Source organism: Atta colombica, unplaced genomic scaffold, assembly GCF_001594045.1.
Source record: "Atta colombica isolate Treedump-2 unplaced genomic scaffold, Acol1.0 scaffold110, whole genome shotgun sequence".
NCBI classification, from domain to species: domain Eukaryota; kingdom Metazoa; phylum Arthropoda; class Insecta; order Hymenoptera; family Formicidae; genus Atta; species Atta colombica.
The window spans coordinates 150,181-162,801 of NW_017259196.1; the positions used below are offsets into that span (position 1 = coordinate 150,181).

The 12,621-nt window shown below is 36.3% G+C and overlaps 1 protein-coding gene across 1 annotated transcript in view; it reads right to left on the reverse strand.

Annotated features, from left to right (window-relative positions):
- The window catches only part of LOC108693853 (E3 ubiquitin-protein ligase TRIM9), a 113,713-nt gene that overhangs the window by 79,486 nt on the left and 21,606 nt on the right, over positions 1-12,621 (reverse strand). The window lies entirely within an intron of this gene.

Below are 12,621 nucleotides of genomic sequence, written 5' to 3' on the forward strand. Positions count from 1 at the left end.
TTTAACGCAACTAACAATTAACAAATTCGTTTCAACGTTTGTATGCTGCTTTACCGCGTTTTTATTATGTCGCGACAGATTTAAACGTATATATGGTAAAACAAAAACATATTTCGTATTAATATTTCAATCTCACGTCGATTCACTTGTGAATCGTCCTGTAAAGTTAATTGGAGCCCGAGGGGTCGTAAACGCGTTGATTATCATCGACCAAACAGTCACCCTCACATGTCGTTGCGCCGAACAGGCATGCTCAAACAAACTCGAATATTTTCATACGTTTTTCGAATGCCCAAGCATTCTTTGGACGCCGATCGCAGAGCTTGTTAATTAAAGCGTTGCCGTATGCCCTGCGTATAAAGTTCATATATCCCGATATTGTTCGCGAGCCGTAGTCGTTATGACGTGCACGATATGCAACGCGAAACGTATAATAAAGCGTGACACACCGCCGCGATAAAGAAGTGACGGCTGTCCACCGATTAGGGATTAAATGCCAGGCGAAACGACACTAATGTGCATGCAACGAGGATCGCATAGCATAAATATTCGCATGACCGTATACGTCGTGACCATTCCGAATATTTTCGCATACGGTGCAAGTCGGATAGAATACAAAGTATAGAATAAAAAGTTTGGACATTGAGAGATATATATTACGCGCACGGACGCAGAAGATTTTCATTAATTCGAAATACGAATTCCATACGGGGGGTAGGGAAAAAAAAAAAACTCCCACGAAATTTCAATCCGACGAATTTCGCATTTTCACGTTATTCTTAGCGGTCGCTTTATTAAATCATGCTAAAAGATGCGACAAGCCACCGGAATATTGCCGCAATAAAAAAATGATCTTGTATTCAAATTGTGTACGATAATTATGAGGAGACATATTATTTTGTATTCACATCGAATTTCGCATATTCCGAGGTGGGTTTTAATGTGGCTTCAACTGAAAGCGGAATGGAGTTAATCTAAATATTATATGGTGTATTTGAATATATTTTTATAATTCGAGTTGATATTCGTGTATAAAAGTTACTCACAAGCGGTGCTAATTAGCGAACGCAATTACGGGAAATTTATGAAATGCGAGTAACAATGAGCTAACTAGTATACGAATTAAGTTTGTCGCCCTTTAACAACTCGGGAGTGTGCAAAATGTTCAAAATTGTATTACATTTCGATGACATTACATGCGCTACTCACATGAATTGAGAAAGAACAAGCATTATTAATTAGTAATCAATGAGCATCGCATTACAAGTTCGGAGTGTGAAAATCGGAAAATTCTATATAAGTCTTAATGGTCGATATTGCGAGCGCGTTCATAACAATAAATTATTGCTTGTATTGTAAGCATTACTTTTAATGCTCGAGATTCGGCCATTATCGAACCATTATGTTCGCACGGACTGCGAATCGCAATGTTCTCTTTAATGTACAATCAATGTTGGATCTCGCGCGCACTACGAAATCCATGAAACAAAGGGATCGACAATGTTGCTAGGTATAATAAGCGAAAATTGATCGCCAGGATCGTTCTAGCGTGAATATCCGGTAGGCCATATCGGAATAGTCATATTTGCTATTACGTACGCGATCGTTGGGATAAATATTTGCTATGGTCCCCCCCCCCCCCCCCCCCGAGAACCTATTCCGGCGAGGCAAGTCCGTTGCTTCTATATTCCTAGAGCGAAGCCAATCCATAGGACAAACTAATTTTATTAAAACGATGTTGCCCGATGAACTGATTCCTCTCTGTTTTTCTTTTTTGAAAGCTCGTCCATTGTCGTTTAACTATTTGCGAATAAGTGCAATTTCAGCGAAATTAGAAAAAGTTAAAACACAAGCAAAAAAGCAGAGAATATATAACATAAAGTTAAAATTTTCGCAATTTAGATGAATAAACACATTCCATTTGATAAAATATTGTTCTTTTTTTAAGATTACTTAGATTAATTAAACAGTGAAAAAAAGGATTTTGCTGATTATCTAAAATTTAGATACAGATCTGAAAATAATTTTGTCGAAATAATCAAAATAATATAAGAAGTTCAAGCAATGTCGAAAAAATTTTAAAATTTTAGCAATCAGCTTGAGCATCCATAATAATTGTTTTGATAGTCTAACAAAATTATTTTCAGATCTAAAAATTTATAGTTAATTTATTTATAATTTTTAGACACTTCAACAAAATAATTCTTTTCGTTTTAACTTAGAATATAAATTTATATAAAAAGTATCGGGATAATTTTATATATAAATGGAAGGAATGTTGGGCGTCGAAAAATCAAGTGGAAAATAAAGGAGATGTCGAATACTGAAAAAATAAAATCTTACGTTTCTGAATATTTTTCACGAATTATTTTTGAACACCGATATAATTAATGGCAGATAAATTTGTGTTGAAAAACGAGCGCTAAATAATAGAAACGTAGTAACATTTGTTGTTAGTGAAGAAAAGTTTCTTCGATTCATCTATAAATTATTTCGAGCTGGGATTCAGAAGATTTGCTTAGTACCAGTGATTCATAAAACTTTAATTCGAATCTTGACTCCTTTCTTCACTCTTCCACTACCCTTTACATTCTATAACAAAATAGGCCATTATCCTTTATCTCTTCAACTGCACATTTAATCTCATACTAAGATTTTCAAAAAGTTATATTTGAAATTCCGGAGAAATAACATTTTACATTAACTGGCTGAACCATGTCTTCAAATTCCCGAATGGGGATTTTCGCAATATCCCGCTAATTCGACCGAAGCAAAGAGGTCGAAAATGTTGGAATTGAAGTTGGTAAGCCATTTCTAGTATATGTTATGGGAGAGATGAGTGAGAGCGTTTTCTTGGCACCGAACTTCATCCCTCAATGAATTTTTAAATGTAATACCGCGTCGAGACGGCGCAGAGATGCTTTTCAGAGGCGCGGGTGAGTAAGGATTTTCGTGCGTAGAGCATCGAGCATCCTCTTTGCGGTGTTCAAACTCTGGGCCAGCCAAACATGGCATTATTATTCCATGTTAAGCACGGTTAATGCTCTCTCGGCGGTATTGCCAACCATGCTTGTTCGGAGAGAGAAGAAAGTGTGAATAATCGCCAGATAAGGCCAGTCGAGCTCGAGGCGAGCAAGACTCCATTTTTAACGAGAGCCTAACAACCGCTTATTGTTGAGATTGTCCGTGATTGATAAATCTTCCTAATTGTGCGCGTGCGCAATATGAAAAATATCTATCAAATATATAGGATACAATTTCGAATGAAATAAGATTTGAATCCAATTTTCGAAGTTTTGATTTTTTCTTGATATTTTCTTTTGGTATCCTTCAATATCGTCTACACAATGAGAGGATTATCAAACTTGAATCTCAAAAATTTGGATTTAAATTTCATTTTGTTCAGAACTGCATCATGTTCGAAATTGTATCACCTTACCCTATACATTTATTGATCGCAGTAATAGACACGCATTTTCTTATCGAAAGGAAATAACTTTTCTGCAATAAACATAGTATTGTAAGTAATTTCCAAACTATTGTAAGTGTACCTTGTAAATACAAGAGAGAAATCGCATTAATCCTCCTCAATCGCGACTATATTTACATAATGTGCAACCGGTGATCAGTCCATTAGGCGATGCGACCAGCTACGCGAAAGAAAGAGAAGCGACGCCATTGAATTCATTTGCAAAACAAAACGGGAAAAGGTTAATGAAGAGCAAAGTTGACTTCCATCTTTCCACGCCTATCCTTCCCTACGGCGTCTATCTCGCTGCATGATGACCATACATGTGAAAGGTGCTTTATTCCACGCCACGTCCGGGGCCATTTGCCGGCAAGTTTCCATTTACGGAATCTAATGGTACAAGCCCTCTAGAAAGTCTCGCGTTTCGCTTAACCCTCAGGTTACCTTGATAAGACACAGTAATATTGACTTCAGTAATAATTAGCCCTCTCCTCCAAATAATATTTAAAAGGGACATTCGCACACTTGCGAGATAAATATATTCTAGCATATATTTTATAATAGGTTCCTTTAGAATTGCAAATATCTTTAAAACGTCTATACTTATGAATTTATAATATAAACATCAGATTCAAAATATATGAGCTTAATGAAAATTAATAATATTAATAAATTATAATTGCACCGATAAGAATAAATCAAATAGGAGAAAGAATCTCGAAAAGCAGGAGTTCCAAGTTTAAATCATTACTGAAATGATATTTTTCACAATAAGTTCTTTGTAGTTTTAAGTTGCTTATTAGAATCTTATTATTATCTTATTATTAAATTGATGATCAATGCAATTTGTTATGTTATATTCAGTTTATGATTCAAGTACAATAAACCGAATTGACGCGCAGTTTACAGAACTGAGAAAATTTGCAAATTTGCATCTGAATATTATCGAGCATTAAGCTCCATCTAAACTTTGATCTTAAATATAGAATTCTTTCTGTTTATATTAAAAGTTTCACTGTTTCATTAGTTTAAACTATGATATATATTTTTCAAGTTGATTTATATATTTTTATTAATTACATACGTTTGTTAAATTATTCAATATTAGAACTAATGCGATCGAATTAATGATCGAAAATGTCGACCTCTTTTTTTTCAAAAATCTCTAATTTTCGTATAATCTATTTCGGACGTCGTTTATTAATAACGTACGCGAATCGACTGAATATAGGGTCGTCGGACGGTATCGTCTAACGAGATAAGCGTCATTCTTAATTAGCTCGTCAAGTAATTTAACCGAGTTTTTCAGAGTGACTATAGTCCTTACTAAAGTTCGATAATTAATTATGCGCTGTACACGCAGACATTGCAAATAAGAATAGCGGAGTCAGCATGTACAGCATCCGGAGATTTCTAGTAACCGACGTGAATTATATAATAATATTTAATCAATGATCTAATCCCGGAATTTTGCACATCCATGTTGCGCGGATTCATTATTAAAATCCGGAATTGTTTATGCACGTCGACTAACAACGTTAATTCGCGTTTGTGTAATATACTATAGCTTATTCGAGAATTAGTGTATCGAGTATGCCAAAACAATTACCTGTTGTTTCGTCTGAGAACTAGCTGGCGCAAGATGTATTAAATTTCATATATTATGTCTTCACAAGTTCGTAATCCTTATATCATTAAGATATAAAATATGTCAATAATTGGACGGTCAGTTTTTAGGATTTTCTAGAAAAATTAATAAAATATACAAGGCATAATCATTACGAAAAGTTTACTAAAAGTTCTTGAATCGGTCATAATTTAAAAAGTTTTATTGACTCTTGTCTCATCGTCAAGAAAAATTGCAATAACCACAAATTCGTCAAATTTCTTAAAAAGAGGAATAGCGATCTGTGTTGGATAAACATCTGTTTTAACCGTGTATTTCGGGACGTGATTATTACAGTATGATGAAGATCTTTCTGAACCCAGAACAAAATAAGCCTTCCTGGCACAGGACAGCTTTTCCCACGCGAGTCACTCGCACGCAAACGATCGATACGCGTTGCGCCCGGCGCCAAAACATGCGTGTTTAGTGTGCTTTTCTAAGAGCACCTGCCAAATCGTGGTCGTTCCACTCTTGTTCGTTTCTCGGCTCCATTTGCCAGCTAGGGCTGGGCTGGGTCAAGTGATCCGGCCACTTGAGATCGCGTCCGAGATGCCACGGCGCCGACAGCTCAGCTAGCTAGCAGGAATTGGACCAAAAATATTTCCCGAGCCCCGAGTACTCGGTAAAAAGTGGATCGTACTCGTCCCAATACGATCAATTTAATCCCTCGAAATAATCCAGTTTGATATAAGTGGAAAATTATTACACGTCACTACTCATTTTTTTAAGAGAAATACTGCTATTGGATTATGTTAAATTCGACTAATGTAAAAAGGAACGAATTAGACTCGTCGTTTAAAATATATACGCAAGTATTTTAGTTTAAAATAAAGCGGGATAATTTAGATAGGATAATACAAATTTTCAAATTGTATAAAATATTGAGACCGCATAATGTATTCAATTAATTAACGCAATAATGTGTGTTTTGTATGTTTGATTGAATGCAATTTCAATCTTTTATACAATTTGAAAATTTTTGTTAATCTATAATATTTCGTTAAAACATTTTTATGTACACGCAGAAGGAATAAAAAATAAAAACAGTTAAACGAAACTACAAATTGATGGCAATTATATTTGTTATTGTTTCTAGTGTATTATGATAAATGGTGTGACAGTTCAAATAATCATAATGTAATTACTTCTTGTATATTATGATAAATGGCATGGAAATTCAGATAAGAGACAATAAGAGAGAAACTCCTATATTATTTCATGATTTCGTCCATTTAACTGTCTCTCTCTAATCTACTAAATAATCAATAGTCTCTTTTAATAGTCTCAAAAGAAGCAGCACTAATACTAAAGCTACATAAAAGATTAACCTGATATTTGAATGATCTAGATCGACAAACGATAACGCTCCGTTAGTGGACACTAAGCCGAGGAACAAATGCTCGGCTTTGATGAGAAAAAGACGATAAAGGGAGGCTCATCCCGACGTGATGGCAGGAATCGTCGTTTTTGCGAACTCCAAGGAAACCGATTTCCCGAACATTGCGCAAGCAGTCGCCTTCTTAGGCGCGATTTCCTGGAAAAGTAATTTCCCGTAGGAAATCCTCCCGGCTCACCTCGAGTCGAATAACAGTGGCTGAAAGAATCTCCGCCATTGTGGAAGGACCTCTTGGCCATCCTGTCTAAAGGAACCCGCCAGCACTCTTGAGTAATACCGCTGAAAGGAGATTATCCACTTCGTGTATTTACCCCGAGACTTTCATCCTCCTTGTATTTACTGGAAAATTATCAACAATGCAGTGAGAATTTTCGAACGATACCAGAGTAGCAACTCTTCATCGTGAAAATTAAAAATTAAATGCCTCAAAGTTTCAAACGAGAAACATTCTTCTCATTTACCTCATAATATTCTGACCTATTTCACAATTCAATAATATCAAACTAATGGCAATATAGATCGAATAATTGACTTTAATAGTATAAAAATGTCATTTAAATATTTAATCTTTATTAAAGATTTACTACTGAAGCAACGTTAAAAATTTAACTACAGAAGCATTAAAAAGCACGTATTATTTAAGTATTATAATTCAAACGAAGTTCAAGTTCTTTAAAGTACTACAATTTCGTCGGATAAAAGAAAAGAAAGTACCTATTAAAGTTGTACGCTCGGGAGGAAAACGTGCCTTGTGATTTTAGCAAAATAAATGCTCGATCATATTTCGAAAAGAAGAACTACTTCCGGCGACGTTATCGTCGCCATTATGAAGGTACTTCTACAAATTGGAAATACTCCCTGCGACCATCGTCGATCGATACCGCCTCATTAATTAAAAGTCGCAAGAAGGGGAAGCGGAGGTGAAACGTGAGGTTAGGTACTGCGTTGCCTACTCGAACGTTTAATAAGCTTCGGGAATTCCGAAGGGAGATGCTAAAAAGGCGGCTACAAGGATGATGTAGTCGTTCTCTTTCCAGACCAAGACGAGAGAAGAAAGGCCGGTAGCCCTAATAAAATTAAGAGGCGCCCGAGAACTTCAGGAACGCTGCTCCCCCAAAAGGTATCCGGAGGATAAAATATTTGTACGCACGAAAAAGGTACGCTACAAACAATCAGACAGTTATCCCGTGCCGGAAGAGAGTGCTAAACTTTACATTTCAATCTCATCCGTCTCCAACAAACATAGTTCCATTAAACGCTCTCATTTTCTTTATCGTACAAATAAAAAGTCTGCAGAATAAAATAAATAGAAAAATCAATTCGTACTGCTGCTTTCAACAAATTGTAATTTGATTGTAATTGAGAATAAATATTTGATATATTTTATTGAATCCAAATCTGACATAAAAACTCAAATTGGACTCTCTTATCGCGACTAAGTCTCTAATTAAATTACAATTATCATATAATATAATATAAAAAAATGTATAATATCAATATTGTTTCATTAAACATTCGTTTCCTTTATCGTGTTATATCGAATAATCTACGCAGAATAAACAAAAAAAAATAATCCATGAATATTTTATTTAAAACAAATTTCCAAATTGTAATATGATTGTAATAGAGAATGTAAATATTTCTTTCTTGATATATTTGTTCAATCCTAAGCTGATACAAAAATTCAAAACTAGACTAGCATTTTGAAAGTATAATATATTTCTAATACAACGATATATCTCTAATTACAGTGTGTATACGTGCGTGCGTGCGTGCGTGCGTGCGCGCGCGCGCGCGCGCGCGTGTGTGTGTGTGTGTGTGTGTGTGTGTCATACAATACAAGAAATATCATTTCTAAAAATCACTGTGAAAATCCCTTTCACAACTCAGAGAATCTTGTAGCTTTTCCGCAAGCATGCCATTCGTTTACACGATTCTAAATCGTCGGTCGATCAAACGGAACTTTGAATGGGGCAAAATTCTCTCTTAACGTTTCGTTCTCGCGTGTCGCGCAACGCACGCAACAAGTAACTCAATCGACGACACGTCGGGAAAGTGTCAAAAGCTCGCGTGAGCTGAAAAATTTCAGCGATAGCTTTTTCTGGCGCGACAGCGAAAAAGATCGCATGGTGCAACCGGAAATCGAGCGCGGACGCCCATAGTTATTCTATTTTGGCGCTCGCGCTTTAATTTCCCACGAGGAATCGCCTTTTAAAATTGCCCCCCAGTGCGGGTAACACGTGCCGCATATATTATACGCGTGCAGCGTATTCGATGTAGCAGACTAGATAAGCAATCGATGCCATGGCACGATAAAACCATTCGCGAATCGCTCGTGCTCGTATATTATCGTTGATTGCCGATAGAAAAGATGATAATGCACGTTGAAAGCGCAATAATTTATGTCGACGTATTCTGTATATAATTTTGATCCTTAACTGATCCAACGAAATGGACTTTTGTTCATTATTGATGGAGTCTTGGCGGACAACTTGATATAAATTATGAAAAAGAATACTTTGAAAATAAAACATATGTACTCCGCGATATCAACTATATATAATATATGTGTAGAAATTTTGTAAATGTATTTTGAGCATTTCAACCAATTGAGATTATATAGAGGAAAATTATCAAGATTTCTATGCATGAAAAAAACGTTTGTGTTAATTATCTAAAAATTTAGTTAGATACAGATCTGAAAATTATTTTGTTGAAGCATAGAAATAATTATATGGGGACGTACAATCATGATGATTATGTTACAAAAAGTTTTGACATTCTAATTTGTTCAATATATCTAATTATTGAGGTAGTATAATATTATTTTCAGATTTGTATCTAAGCTAATTTTATAGATACTTCAACAAAATCACTTTCTCCGTGCATGTGGCGTATGAAATTTAGATTCCATAAAATAAAGTAGATTCTATAAAGTAAAAGATTAATTGAAAAATCGAAGTTTTGATGAAATTTTATACATTAATTTAGGAAATTTCATCTTTGCCAAAGCAAAATAAAATCAACAGCTTAAATATATTTCCCAATTATCAGTTAGACTATTATCTTGCCATTCTATCTAATATAGATAACATATCTCGTAACTGTCAGAATCCCTTGTTGAATCAACAAGAAATGATGGTTCGAGATTACTCCTCGTTGTTACAATGAACTTTATTTCAGCATTCGAGACATGGAATCAAGAAATCGATATTTAATACAACGCGTGTCTAACACGTTGACAATTCTATTATTCTTCATCGTGATAATATTTCTATTTAAAGATAATTATGATTTAAATTAGCGAATCAAAAAATTTTTGTATTCATAAATATTATTTGACGACTATTATATTATAAATAATTATCAGAGTCAATTATCAAAATGTATCTCTTTACGATGATTTAAAAAATGTAGCTCCTAAAACATTTTCAATTTTATAAATAATTTAAAGCATCGTAATCAATCTTTCACACATACTTATGATTCTTTTTCTCTCAAATATATATTTTACTTGTGAAAAATCGTTACTCTGACATTTCCAATGGTTCTTCAATCCCAAGACAAAATCACTATTACGTGTCTATAGGATGCACCTTAACCGGATGATTAATGCCTTGCTGTTCCGTGTTACCAAACTTTACGTAGCAATTTATTCGTAGGAAGCTACTTCGCGTAGTTGATCTCACGGCGAGAATCGAGATAGACGAAGTATCACGGCAGTGAATGCGAAAGTTCAATTGCCACGTACACGGCGTCGCGATGTATATAAAGTAGCTTGCACGCTATACGTGGGGGAGCAGAGTCGGAGAGACCCTCCGTTGGATCAAGGGAAAATAATGGCTCGTGGGCCGACTGATCCCTGGCCGTTATAGCGTACTTTATTCTCGTTTCCGTGACACGCTCGTCGACGAATCGTACGTACATACGTACGTACGTACGTACATCTCGTAAACGACTCGCCCGCGTAAATGAACGCGCCCGCGCCGGTCGTGGTGGAAGTAAATTTCGCGCTGAATTAGCAATGACTCATTAATCGGACCGGGACGGATAAAGCCGCCGTAAAGCCCACTGCATTGCGCTCTGCACGCTTTTGTGCGCAAATTTATTTTTCACGAAACACGTCACTGTTTGTCAAATTGCACGATAAACGCGATCAAAAAATGATCGCGCGCGAAATCATTCGCGCGGAAATATAAATAACGTTTGCGCTGTATTTGCGATTTGATTCCCACAAATTTATATATAATATTTGCGTGTCATAACGCGGAGCAGAGTGGTTATATTTTGTCGAAGTATTTAGATCATAAATATATAACTGAAAAATTGAACGTTATTAGCATTATTTTAAAACATGAATGAAGCGATAGTATCAATGCTTATATTGTTACAAAAAAAATTACTTTTAACAATTCAGTCGTTGTATATATATGGGAATTACCATTTTGTTGAAGTATCCAAACATTTAGATAAATATAGATTTAAAAATAATTTTGCTGGACCATCAAAATAATGTAGGAAACTCAAGTATGACTGTAAAAAGCTTTGACATTTCAGCAATCAGCGCTCTATATAATTATTTTACTAGTCCAACAAAATTTATTTAAGATCTGTATCTAAATGTTTAGGTACAGCAAAATCGTTTTTATCGTATATTTTACAGGAGAATTGACAGGTTAAGAAGCCATGTATTTTGCAAACTGAAAGAAACATCGACGCAAACACGTTTCTGAACATCTCACTGAGATCAGCCCCCGAGTACAGGGATAATGCAGTTCTGGAGAAGGGCGGGATTGCTCGATGAAAAATTAAGCGGCATGTATTAAAAAGGGCGCGGAAAGAGCTTTCGGGAGGGGGCTTTTATCCCAGCCCGTTGTAAGCCACCATAGATTCGAGTGGCATCGTAGACTTCGACGAGGCAACATAAAGAAGTAAGTGAGCTACAGGATGGGGAAATAATAATGGGAGGACAAACTTCCTGTGCCGCGAAGAGAATTAGCAAGAGATGGAGAATTAGAGAAGAGGCTCCTTTCCGCGAGACGGCGAGGAAGGTAAAAGACGAGATCCCAAGTATCGTGGGAACGGGATGAAAATGTTGGCGGGTGGATTCGAGGGTGCCAGATGCCGGAAGGAGAAAAGACAGGCATAATAAGGACACACGTCGAACAGGACAATGATTATGTAGATATTCTAGAGGGACGTGCGGGAGAACTATCACGTGTCTTTTTAACTCGTTTCATTCAATGACGCTTTTTTATCTCGCAGACGCGGAACAATGTGGAATAAACAATGCGCGCTCAAGGGATCCCGACATCGCGGAATGATCTACGAACCCGGAGCGGACGTGAATTATGGGACTTTGCCGGTGATCCTCGATTATGAGCTCGGTTAACACGGCTCGCAAAATATCAAAATGTTTGAATAGCAAATCACCCGCCATTGCGAAATTTTCACAAATATTCCGCATGCAGACACGCGAATAAAACAAGCATCGAGATGATCGTAAATATTTTAGTAACATATTGGTATCATATAAAGTATCCCTTTTTCCCATCCCATCTCGTATAACTCGTCGTTCCTTGTCAATATGTCAATAATCCCGTATCTGTCATGTATCTTGGATAACTTTTAAATATCGTTTTTATTTCAAAATGACTGACGCAATTGCCCTTACAGATTCTACAAATACTAGGCTGCTGTTAACTCGACTGACGCGTTATTAAGAAGCTTTGACGCAAGTAATAAGGACAGTGCGCCGCCGCAATTAAATTTGATTGAAAGAGAAGGTGAAGGAGAAACCACGGGAGGTAAAATAACCACGTTTCGTCCGTCGACTTCCATCAGATATTTCCTATTACTATGTCCAAGGTGAGAAATTCCCAAGAATGGAAACGCAACTTCGCGTTCGGATAAACGTCAAGAAGTTTAATAAGTCCACGAGAGAGAGAAAGGAATGGAGCGCCGAGCCGGCATCGTGACCTAAGAGGTTCGATCGCCGATACGGTTGTTTACGATCGAATACGCGGAAGCAATTAACGATAGCCCATGATTTGATTACGAAGTTCTGAGACTCAGGGGGGGGGGGGGGGC